This window comes from Propithecus coquereli, unplaced genomic scaffold, assembly GCF_000956105.1.
Source record: "Propithecus coquereli isolate 6110/MARCELLA unplaced genomic scaffold, Pcoq_1.0 Scaffold77, whole genome shotgun sequence".
NCBI lineage: Eukaryota > Metazoa > Chordata > Mammalia > Primates > Indriidae > Propithecus > Propithecus coquereli.
This window is the reverse complement of record NW_012153840.1, coordinates 6,016,267-6,026,217: the sequence shown is the minus strand read 5'-3', so window position 1 is coordinate 6,026,217 and position 9,951 is coordinate 6,016,267. Positions and strand designations below refer to the sequence as shown.

The following is a 9,951-nucleotide window of genomic DNA, read 5'->3' as shown; positions in this document are numbered from 1 at the left end:
TGCTCATAAACAGTTATGGGATTTTTCTAGAGCCGAATCTAAATCTGGTTTTTTAAATCGCTCCTAAAGCTTTTGTGCTCTCTGGTTTCTGAATTGCAGTAACCCTCCTTCAAGGGCATCTCCCCAGAGGGGCGCGCGGCTCATGAATAGGGGCCACACAAAGCATTTCGTTCCTTTACTCACAGCCCTTACGCGATCTCCCAAGGAGACAAGTCGAATGCCCACTAAGTCATGCTTTCCTATTACTCATTCCGCCTTTTCTCCCAAGGTGGCGTGTGGGAGGTGTTGTGCTCGGGTTCGACAGGAATAGGCCAGGAAGCTTTCTGCGGGATACACTGATCCCTTTGCGTGTCTCAGTTCCGACCGCGCCGTGTCGGGCCGGTCCAACGCGAGAGCTGTTTTGTAGACGGACAATGACTGCAACTCGCCCGCCTCCCACGTCCTCTCGGCTCCTCCGCGGGCGTCCGAACCCCTTCGGGCCCGCCCCGCCTAACTTAGTCAACCTTTCGTCCCCTTACAAGGAGGGTTATGAGGGTGGGTAGGCGCGGCTCAGGTCGACCAACGCCCTTCGGGTGTCACTCGGGAGGTAACCCTCGGTGCAGGTTTCCGCCACCTCGCACCCCCACACCCGCGCCGGCTCCCAGGCCACCAGGCGGCGCTCGGGTGTCTCCGCAGGGCCTCGTAGCAGCCCTGTTCCTCGGCTCCCCCTGCGATTGGTTGGCCGCCCCGAGCTCTGCGTTTCGATTGGCCGCAGCCTGCGTCAGTCGCGGGCTCCTGGGCGGGCCGAGGTGACGCGCCGCGGCCCCACTCGGGGCGGTGTCCCGCGCCGGGGGCTGCGGGCGGAGTTTCGCTGGGACCAACGCCGGGCAGTCAGACGGCAGAGATCCTGCTAGGCGCTGGCGCATATGTGAGCCGCTCCCGGTCCGCGGCAGCCGCCTCCGCCGGCTCGTCGCCTTGCCCCGGCCTCCCGCGCTCCCGCCTTCCGCCCGCCGCCGGCTTGATGCGGAGCAGGGCCGCTGCGTGATGGGGCTGCGGAGCGGCGCCCTGCGGCTCGCGGCGGCCGCTGCTCGCGTTGAGGTGCGTTGGTGCCCGGTCCCCCGCGCCCCCGCGCGCCGCGGGGCCTGCTGACCCGGCCCGCACGCCGGTCGGTCCGCAGCGCGGCTGAGGTAAGGCGGCAGGGCGGATGGTGGTTGGTGCCGCGGCCGCCAGGCCGGGGAGGGGGCCGCTCCGGGTGGGAGGGGCGGGCCGGGGTCCGAGGGGAGGAAGCGCCGCGCCGGGTTGGGCGCTGGGGGCACCGGGTTGGGGGAGCCTCCCCTCGGGGGAAGGGGCCCCTCCCCCTGCCGGCAGCGAGTCCCGGGCTCGCGTCCAGCGGCCTGCTGGGTCCCCCGCAGTGCCCCGCACCGGCTGTCCGTTTCCCCGAAGCCGCCAGGCTCTGGCTCTGCCCCGCGGTCAGCCGACCTGCCGCTGGCCGGCCGTTCCCTCGGCTCTCTGCGCACGTTGCAGCTCTGGGGAGACGGCACTGCTCCGATTGAAGCCATCCTTATTTCCCCTCTCCCCTCTCCCCTCTCCCCCATGATAGTTGGCATCAAGCTTCGGCTGGGAATGTGGTTGTGCCCTTTTGCCAGATGAAGGTACGAAAGGTCATCGCATGGCACTGGGGGAGCCGAGGGCGCGCGGACTGGAAAGAGGGGCGCGATGGGAAGGGAGGGGCCTTGTTGGATGCCGGCCGGTGGTGAGGAAGGCTGCTGTGGTCTTGGCGTTCAGCAGACCGGGATTACTCTGGCAGCCATATTGGGAAGATGATCTGACAAATCCTTTAGGAGCCAAGTCCAGTTGCTGGAAGGCACCGAGTGACAGCCCTGGCAGCTTTCAGGGTGACTGGTCAAACCAGAAGCCAAGTTGTGGGGGTTGGGAGGCTGCTGGAGCAAGCTAGTCATTGTTCATGCAACACAAAACATTCCCGGCTCTAAAACCAGAATTGAGCTCCCAAATCACTTTTTCTCCTTGGTGAATTGTTAAATGAGCTTCCAAGGTAAACTGCCTTCAAGATTCTATTCTTGTTGGGGTGAAATGTCGTGTTTTTGTATTCATCTTCTCTGTCCGGTGGCGTGGCTATGGAAGGCCTGTTGATGCCTTGTGCATAGGCAGATTTGAGGATTATTAAGGCCGCTCTAGCAGCCTGGAGGCCTCGAGTTAGTGTATTATATTGGATGGATAGATTTTCCGAGCAGCTCGACATGTAGAGAATAAGCCAGAATATCCTGATAGTGGGGGAGGCTTGCAGCAGTATTTCTGAGGATGCAGGTTGTCATCTTTGTGGAATCTTGAGGTAGCTGAAATTAGCTTGTCAACAGATCCCTTGCTCATATCTCTCACTGCTCTAGGCAGCTGTTCTGCCAGCACTGAACATGCTGCTTTGTGTCATGATGTGTCTGTCTGAGCCCGATGAAAGTGTGGTGATTGGATTTGAATAAGTCATAAGAAGTGATATCTTGGTGGATATTTTATTTGAAGGTTGGTATTTTGTCTAATTAGCTTAGTCATAACAAAATCTTAGCTTGTGTGTTCCTCTAAGAAGTGAGGTGGTGCCTTCTATTTAAGTTGGTATGGTTGTTGGATCAAGAACCAAGTGGAGTTGTTAATGTACCATTTGAGGATGGAATGTGAAAATTGCACATATGTTGATGTTGTAAAGCAGATCTGGAAATGATCAATAACTGGGTTCAGCATGAGCCTGTAAATCTGTCTTTTGCTACATCCTAGACATGGACAGGACCTGGGGACATGGCATACCTGCCTTCTTCTTTGTGCCCTTTGCTTTCATTCAAACTCCATTTCTTAATGAATAAATTATAACTTAAGTTGAACTACTTAAAAAATTTGAGATTGGCTTTTCTAAGGAAAGCTTTAACACACTTTAATTTTTGTTATTTTTATCATCAGGCTTTCCTTTTAAAACTTGTTGAATGAAACATAGCTTCAACAGAAACTAGTATTTTTTTCATTATATTAATATGAGAGAAATACAGAATGTCTGTTTTAAAAGTCCGTTTTCCAAATAAGAAATATTTCTAAGTTTTTAATTTTTAGAGTTACTTTATTAAAGATCTGAAAAATTGTGGTTAAATATAATTTCAGCATTTGGTAAAATCAGACCTGATTGTGAATCTGATACAGAGGCAAGATTTTATGAGTCTGTGCAGCTCTGTTCTGATGAATGTTTTCCCAAAATTTATCCAATTAAGTATGGCTTCTAAAGCTTAGAACAGACTGTTTTTCCTTTTCAAGACTAAATATGAATGCAGTTTTCCTTTTTTCTCTTTCCTCTTTCCCATTTTGAGTTTGTGCAGGGAATAAATGTCCAAGAAGAGTCTGCCAGCTGAGTCTCTCTTAAAGCCAGAGTTTCTAGTCCATTTTCCTACTGTGGTCTTGTCCAGATGCAAAGTCAAGGACAACAGCGGCTCCCTGCCTTCCTGTTTGTAACCCCCTTCCCAGGCTGCCAGTCATAACAGGTCTTTTCCAGGAGGAAACATATCCCTCTGATCTTGTAAACTGACATATAATTCACGAGGCTCAGAAGTTAAAGATATATCATGTCCACTTCATGTAGTTCTCTTTGCAAAATGGCCTTGTTTGAACAGATATTGGTGAATTTCTGGATTCCATAAAAGAGTGTGAATAAATATGCTTATTTCTAGAACTTTTTTTGTGTGCAGCTTATCACAAAGAAGAGAAATTAAACAGATGCGACCGTGATAGGAAAAACCTGCAAAAGATATCTTGGACTCCTCTCCCAGTTGAACTTTTTGGTTAATGGCCTAGTGATTCATTTATGCTCATTTTTACTACAGTCATTACCAGTTAATTGACAGTACATTTAGAGATTTAGTTCTTTACCCTCAAGGAACTTACACTTTACCATTTTTATATACATATGGTAAGATAAAGTTAACTCTAGCTCCTTTGTGTTTTAGTACAATTTTGTGTAATGCTGCCCATGCCATGGTTGTTTCCAGGATTTTCAGAATCTTTTTCAAAACTCTTTGTAATGTTATATACATAATACTATAGTTATTATCTAATACTCAGTTGATACTTTTACGGTTGTCTTATGGTTGTTTATGTTTTAAGTCACAAGATTGTAAATATATGATGGATTAAATTTTTTTTTTTGTATTTAATACCACATTGTTTACACCAAAGCATATTATTTAATTGTACCATCCTCTACCATTGCCCTTGATGACTTTGATTCTTGGCTTAGTTCTTCCATCTAAGTTTTTTTTTTTTTTTTGAGACAGAGTCTCACTCTGTTGCCCAGGCTAGAGTGAGTGCCGTGGCGTCAGCCTAGCTCACAGCAACCTCAAACTCCTGGGCTCAAGCGATCCTTCTGCCTCAGCCTCCCGAGTAGCTGGGACTACAGGCATGCGCCACCATGCCTGACTAATTTTTTCTATGTATTTTTAGTTGTACGATTAATTTCTTTCTATTTTTAGTAGAGACGGGGTCTCGTTCTTGCTCAGGCTGGTTTCGAACTCCTGAGCTCAAACAATCCACCTGCCTCGGCCTCCCAAAGTGCTAGGATTACAGGCGTGAGCCACCGCGACCGGCCCCCATCTGAGTTTTTGACATCATCTTGGCATATGTGAATGACTGCAGATAAACAATAATAGCAACAACAATAATGATAAAATAGCTTACTCATATAGAGCACTTTCTATGTGTCTGGCTCTTTTCCAAGCAATTTATATTTATTAACTAGTTTAATCCTTATAACAATCATATAAAATAGACACTATTATTCCCATTTTACAGGTGAAACTGAGACAGAGGCTAAGTGACTTCCCCAATGTCATTAGAACTAGAAAGTAACCACTATGCTGAACTTCCTTTGTAACTGTCCTTAACCTTAAAATTCCTTGACTTTAATTTAGCTCAAGCAAACATTGGCTTCATTCTGTTCCAGTAGCTCAGTATTACGGCCATATCTTCTAACTTGTCATCACTTCCAGAGCTCAAATTCATCTTCAAATCTTAAACTCTAATAATTTACAGCTTTCACTTTCATAGTCTCTTTCCATGTGTTTTCCCACCTCAAGTCTCCTAGTCCATCATCCTCTTCCAGATTTTACTTCTTTTCCTTCCTTTTGTACATTGTGACCTCTGGAGTGCATTGCTTGCAGTTTTTATTCTTCCTTATCATTCTGTAGGACCCACTATGCGGATGCCCGCCTTGAGTCATCCCATCCATAACCTCCATTTTTCTTCTGTGTCATGGAGAAACCTCACCCTGTGCTAGGGATTAGTGCTACAATTAATGTGTAGTCTGAAGTCTCCCGAGTCTGTCTTTGGTGTCTGTTGAAGCAGTTCTGCTTAGTTCCCTTCCCTGTTCTCTGCAGTTGCTGTTCTAATGTCTCGACTACTTGATGTAAGCCTCCCACTGCCTACACTTGGCAGAAAAACCTCGCCTACCACCTCATAGGAAAAAAAAGACATGAACTCCCTAAGCTTCCCCTTTTCTACTTATAACCTTCTCTGTCCCTTTTCTTCCCCTCTTTCCAGTCTGAGAAAGAGGTTACTCTCCCTGACTTATGTTCTCCGGGTATCATTGTTTCCTAATCTTTAGAGACTTGTATTGGTTACTCCTCTTTCCCCTTCATTGACTATTTCCCCACTTTTCTTGAACATGCCAGGCATAGTCCTACCTTAGGGCCCTTGCTCTGAATCTTTCTTCTGCCTGGATTTCTCCTGAAATCCACTTGGCTAACTCTTTTACCTCTTTCAAGTTTTTGCTTACATGTCACCACCTCAGCAGGCCTACCCTGACCTCATTATGCACTGCACAGCACTCTTCCCCACCACACCCCTGAGTCCCCTACCTTTGCTGTACCCCCCCATAGTGCTTATTGCATTCTCTATAGCTTATTTTTCTTCTTATTCTCTTCCTTCTTCCTCCTCTTTTTCTTCCTCTTCCTCTTCCTCCACTTCTTCTTTTTGAGACAAGGTCTCACTCTGTTGCCCAGGATAGAGTTCAGTGGTGTGGTCATAGCTTACTACAGCCTTGAATGCCTGGGCTGAAGCCATGCTCTGGTCTGGGCCTCCCAAGTAGCTGGGACTATAGGCGTGACCCACCATGCCCAGCTAATTTTTCTATCTTTTTGCAGAGTTGGGAGGGGTCGGGTGGGGTGGGATGGGTGGGACATGGGGGTTGGGGGAGCATCTCACTGTTGCTTAGGCTGGTCTTGAACTCCTGGCCTTAAGAATCCTCCCTCCTTGGCCTCCCAAAGTGCTGGGATTACAGGCGTGAGCCACTGCACCCGGCCTAAATGCTATATTTCTAATGTTAAAATAAATAACAAAATAGGCTATCATAGAAAATTCTTATTTACTTACAATTTATACCACTTATTGCTTCTAGAAAGGATTTGAGCAACTTATTACAAATACCATATATACAGTGAGACTATTAAAATATAAGTAAGAAACAAAAATCCGTGTAACAAGAGGAAAAAGTAAATATATAAATCAAATTGCCTAAGGCTACTATGGTTATTGTAATTTAGTTTTGAAACTTTAGGAAATCAGAGCAAAAAGGGAAAGATAAATTGTACAATTTTCATTCTGGTAAATGAAAGCCTAATAGTTTGTCAAGAGAAACTTTTTTCCGAGTATTAAATTCTAAAGAAATTCTAAGAGAAAGGTGTTATAGACATCCTGATATAAAGATGTACGTACTAAAAGTTTTCAACAGGTTCTTCAAGTAAAGGAAGAAATGTTCTTCAAAGACCTTTTTAAAACAAAGCTGGGCACAGTGGCACATGCCTGTACTCCCAGCTACTTTGGAAGCTGAGACAGGAGGATTATTGAGCTCAGGAGTTTGAGACTAGCATGAGCAACAGAGTGAGACTGTCTCTCTTAAAAAAAGGAAGTAATTTACCTACTTTCCAAACTGAGGCTACAATGTTAAAATATAACTAAATTAAGTGTTTTCTTTGAAAGATACAACTAATGTGGTTCAGGTGTGTGATTTTATATAAAGATAAATCTGAGTATCCCACCAGAAAACTCATCATTCAGCCCTGGTGAGAGCCTGCAATAGTTGTATTCTGTGTTGTCGTCTGAAAGAAGTCATGCCTATTAAACTTTGAGTAGTAGTTTTTTATGTGGCAAGATTGGCACATTGTTGACACATGGAGAAGTCTGACCTCCATTCTCGCCTGGATGGTGAGCTACCTCCCAAGTATGTAGCTGCAATGGTGTGGTCAGGAGCAGATTTCGGAAAGAAGGAATCTCAATTTATATCAAACATGAATTAACCTTTGATTGAAACTTACCATTTCTACACCATGGCAGAGCTGAGTTCATTTTAACCTGGACAGTTCCAGGAGTAAGTGCTGTCATTCATTTTGACAATAGAAGAACTTCAGTGGAATGTTGGGATTTGATGTCAGAGTTATCAGTGGAGCTGCCAAAAAAAATCTATAGGAGGTAGCTTCAGATATTAGAACTAGTTGACTTATGAGATAGAGTTTGACTATATAGGTAGAGTATTAATTATCCAAACAAACTTTGGATTTGGCCCTACCCCAAAAATTAAAAAAGAAAAAGAAAAAATGAAGAAGATCACTTTGATTTAGAATAGTTTATTTGAAGCCGTGGGCCATAGCAGCTGTTGTTTCTTTCTTTTTTTTTTTTTTTTAAGACAGTGTCTCACTCTGTTGCCCTGGCTAGAGTGAGTGCCGTGGCGTCAGCCTAGCTCACAGCAACCTCAAACTCCTGGGCTCAAGCGATCCTCCTGCCTCAGCCTCCCCAGCAGCTGGGACTACAGGCATGCGCCACCATGCCCGGCTAATTTTTTCTATATAGTTTTAGTTGTCTGATTAATTTCTTCCTATTTTTAGTAGAGATGGGGTCTCGCTCTTGCTCAGGCTGGTTTCGAACTCCTGAGCTCAAACAATCCGCCCGCCTCGGCCTCCCAGAGAGCTAGGATTACAGGCGTGAGCCACCGCGCCCGGCCCGCAGCTGTTGTTTCTTGATGCACCTCTTGGTTTATGAGAATAAAACCATGTCACCAGTGAAAAGGAAGATATTTGATTTCTTAATTGGAATGCCAGGAGGTTATATATCTAATAAATCTAAAAATCATATCAGGTTATTTTAGGTAGTAGTTAAAAGAAAACAGTTGACGAGCCTGACTGAGCCTGTTTAGCCACATTGGAGATTGAAAATCATATCTGTTAGGGAGATTGTTATTGTGCAGTCTGATTCTTGGTATTGGGTTAGAATTCAGAAAGAGGCTTTTCTAACATGTGATCCATTTTGAACTTTCACAGTGTGGCCCATGGCTGACTTTTATCCCTAGAGTCAAAATCAAGAAAGGTATTTCATATACACATAAGTAAATTCTTACATTTTGGGGGGCCGTTTTATCAGTATAGCCATGGTCAGTGACGGAGTGTTGGGTCCTAAAACCTGCTTGGTCCCCATGGAAAGTACTAGACTGAGAGATGCAAAATGTTATATGAGAGGGAAATTTTCATAGCCTCTTAAAAGGGGCTCTCTAGCTATAAAAATTTATTTTTGGGTACCCATTCATCTTTTAAATTATAATTTATTTTTTAAAATGTACTTTAGGGGAAATGATTATCTTTTAGATAGACTACTTGTTATGAATTTGTCACTGTATAACAAATTGTGCTAACATTGAATTTAAAAGACCACATTTCTATTTAATTCTAACAAACATTGAATGAAGTGTTAATGCATGAGAGTTATGTAAACTACTGACTGTAACATAGGGCAGAATGAAATAAATAAAAAAACGAGGAATCAGTAGGGCAATTTTAGGGATCAAAAAAAAAAATAAGTATGACTTTTGACTGAGGAAGGTAGATATTAAAGAATGTATGACTTAATGCTTCCTGCTCCATGGTGGCGTTTGACTTTGTCCGTGAAAGACACGGCCTTGCATTAGGTTGAGAAGGGAGATTGGGTTTCCTGGGGTCTGTATGGATGGTGTAGGAAGGGGGTGGGTGGTGGAGAAGAAGGCTTATAGAATTGGATGAAGGAAGCTGAGACTGGGGAAGTAGGTTGGATTGTTGAGGCCCCTGAATTTTTTGGTTTTTTTTTTTGAGGTTGTGGCAACCAACTGAAGGTTTTTAAGGAGAGGGAATAACATGAACTGATCTCTCTTTTGGGAATAGAATCCTGACTGTTTTCTGTAGAAGAAGGATATTACAAAAATAAACCCAACCAAAACACTAGTATTATTTCTCCTTGTTTGTTCACTTTACTAAAAGATCAGTTTGAGTCTTCTCCTTAGAGCCGTCATAATCCAGGGTACCTCTGAGGAGGTGGGAATTTCCCAAGGTCAAAATTAAGCAGCTGGGCAAAAATTGAGAAAAATTCAAATGAATTAGACCTAAGTGTTTTATTGTTCCTTTAATGTTGGTGAATGCTTCTGGAATGTTTGCTCCATTCTGCTTTCCTGATGATTCTGATTGTCATAAGGAAGGAAAACTGGTTAGAGAACAGTCTAAAACTAGGGCTGTGTAAGTGATTTAGAGTACACATGGTTACCTTTTCTACCTGCCTATCTTTCCTGGCTTTTCAAAACTTGAAAAATGTATTTTTATGCTAATTATTAGTGTTGTTTTCCTATAACTTAAAAATACTCTGTAATTATTGTTTATCACTGGATTTTAAACTTGATTTTAGACTTATATAATAAGTAATTTTTCAAAGAAGCAGGGCGTTTTGAAGCTGTAATTCTTCAATGGATGTCTGTTATAAAAGAGATACTGTTTATAATAGTAGGGAAGTAACAAAGTAACTCTATAGTCCACTTAACTGTAGATTTCAATTACTGTGTAAATTTTTAACTCGGCGAAGATGGTTGCAGTTTTACCATGGGACAGTTAAATCAGAAAAAATATTTAGACTTAGGTCGTT

At 44.1% G+C, this 9,951-nt stretch overlaps 1 protein-coding gene across 1 annotated transcript in view; it reads left to right on the top strand.

Moving 5' to 3' along the window:
* The first annotated feature begins 954 nt into the window (after window positions 1-954).
* The window catches only part of KIF1B (kinesin family member 1B), a 169,925-nt gene continuing 160,928 nt past the window's right edge, over window positions 955-9,951 (top strand). The window contains exon 1 of the mRNA XM_012662500.1: window positions 955-1,166. The gene's annotated coding sequence lies outside the window, so the exon portion shown is untranslated. The remainder of the gene's footprint in view (window positions 1,167-9,951) is intronic.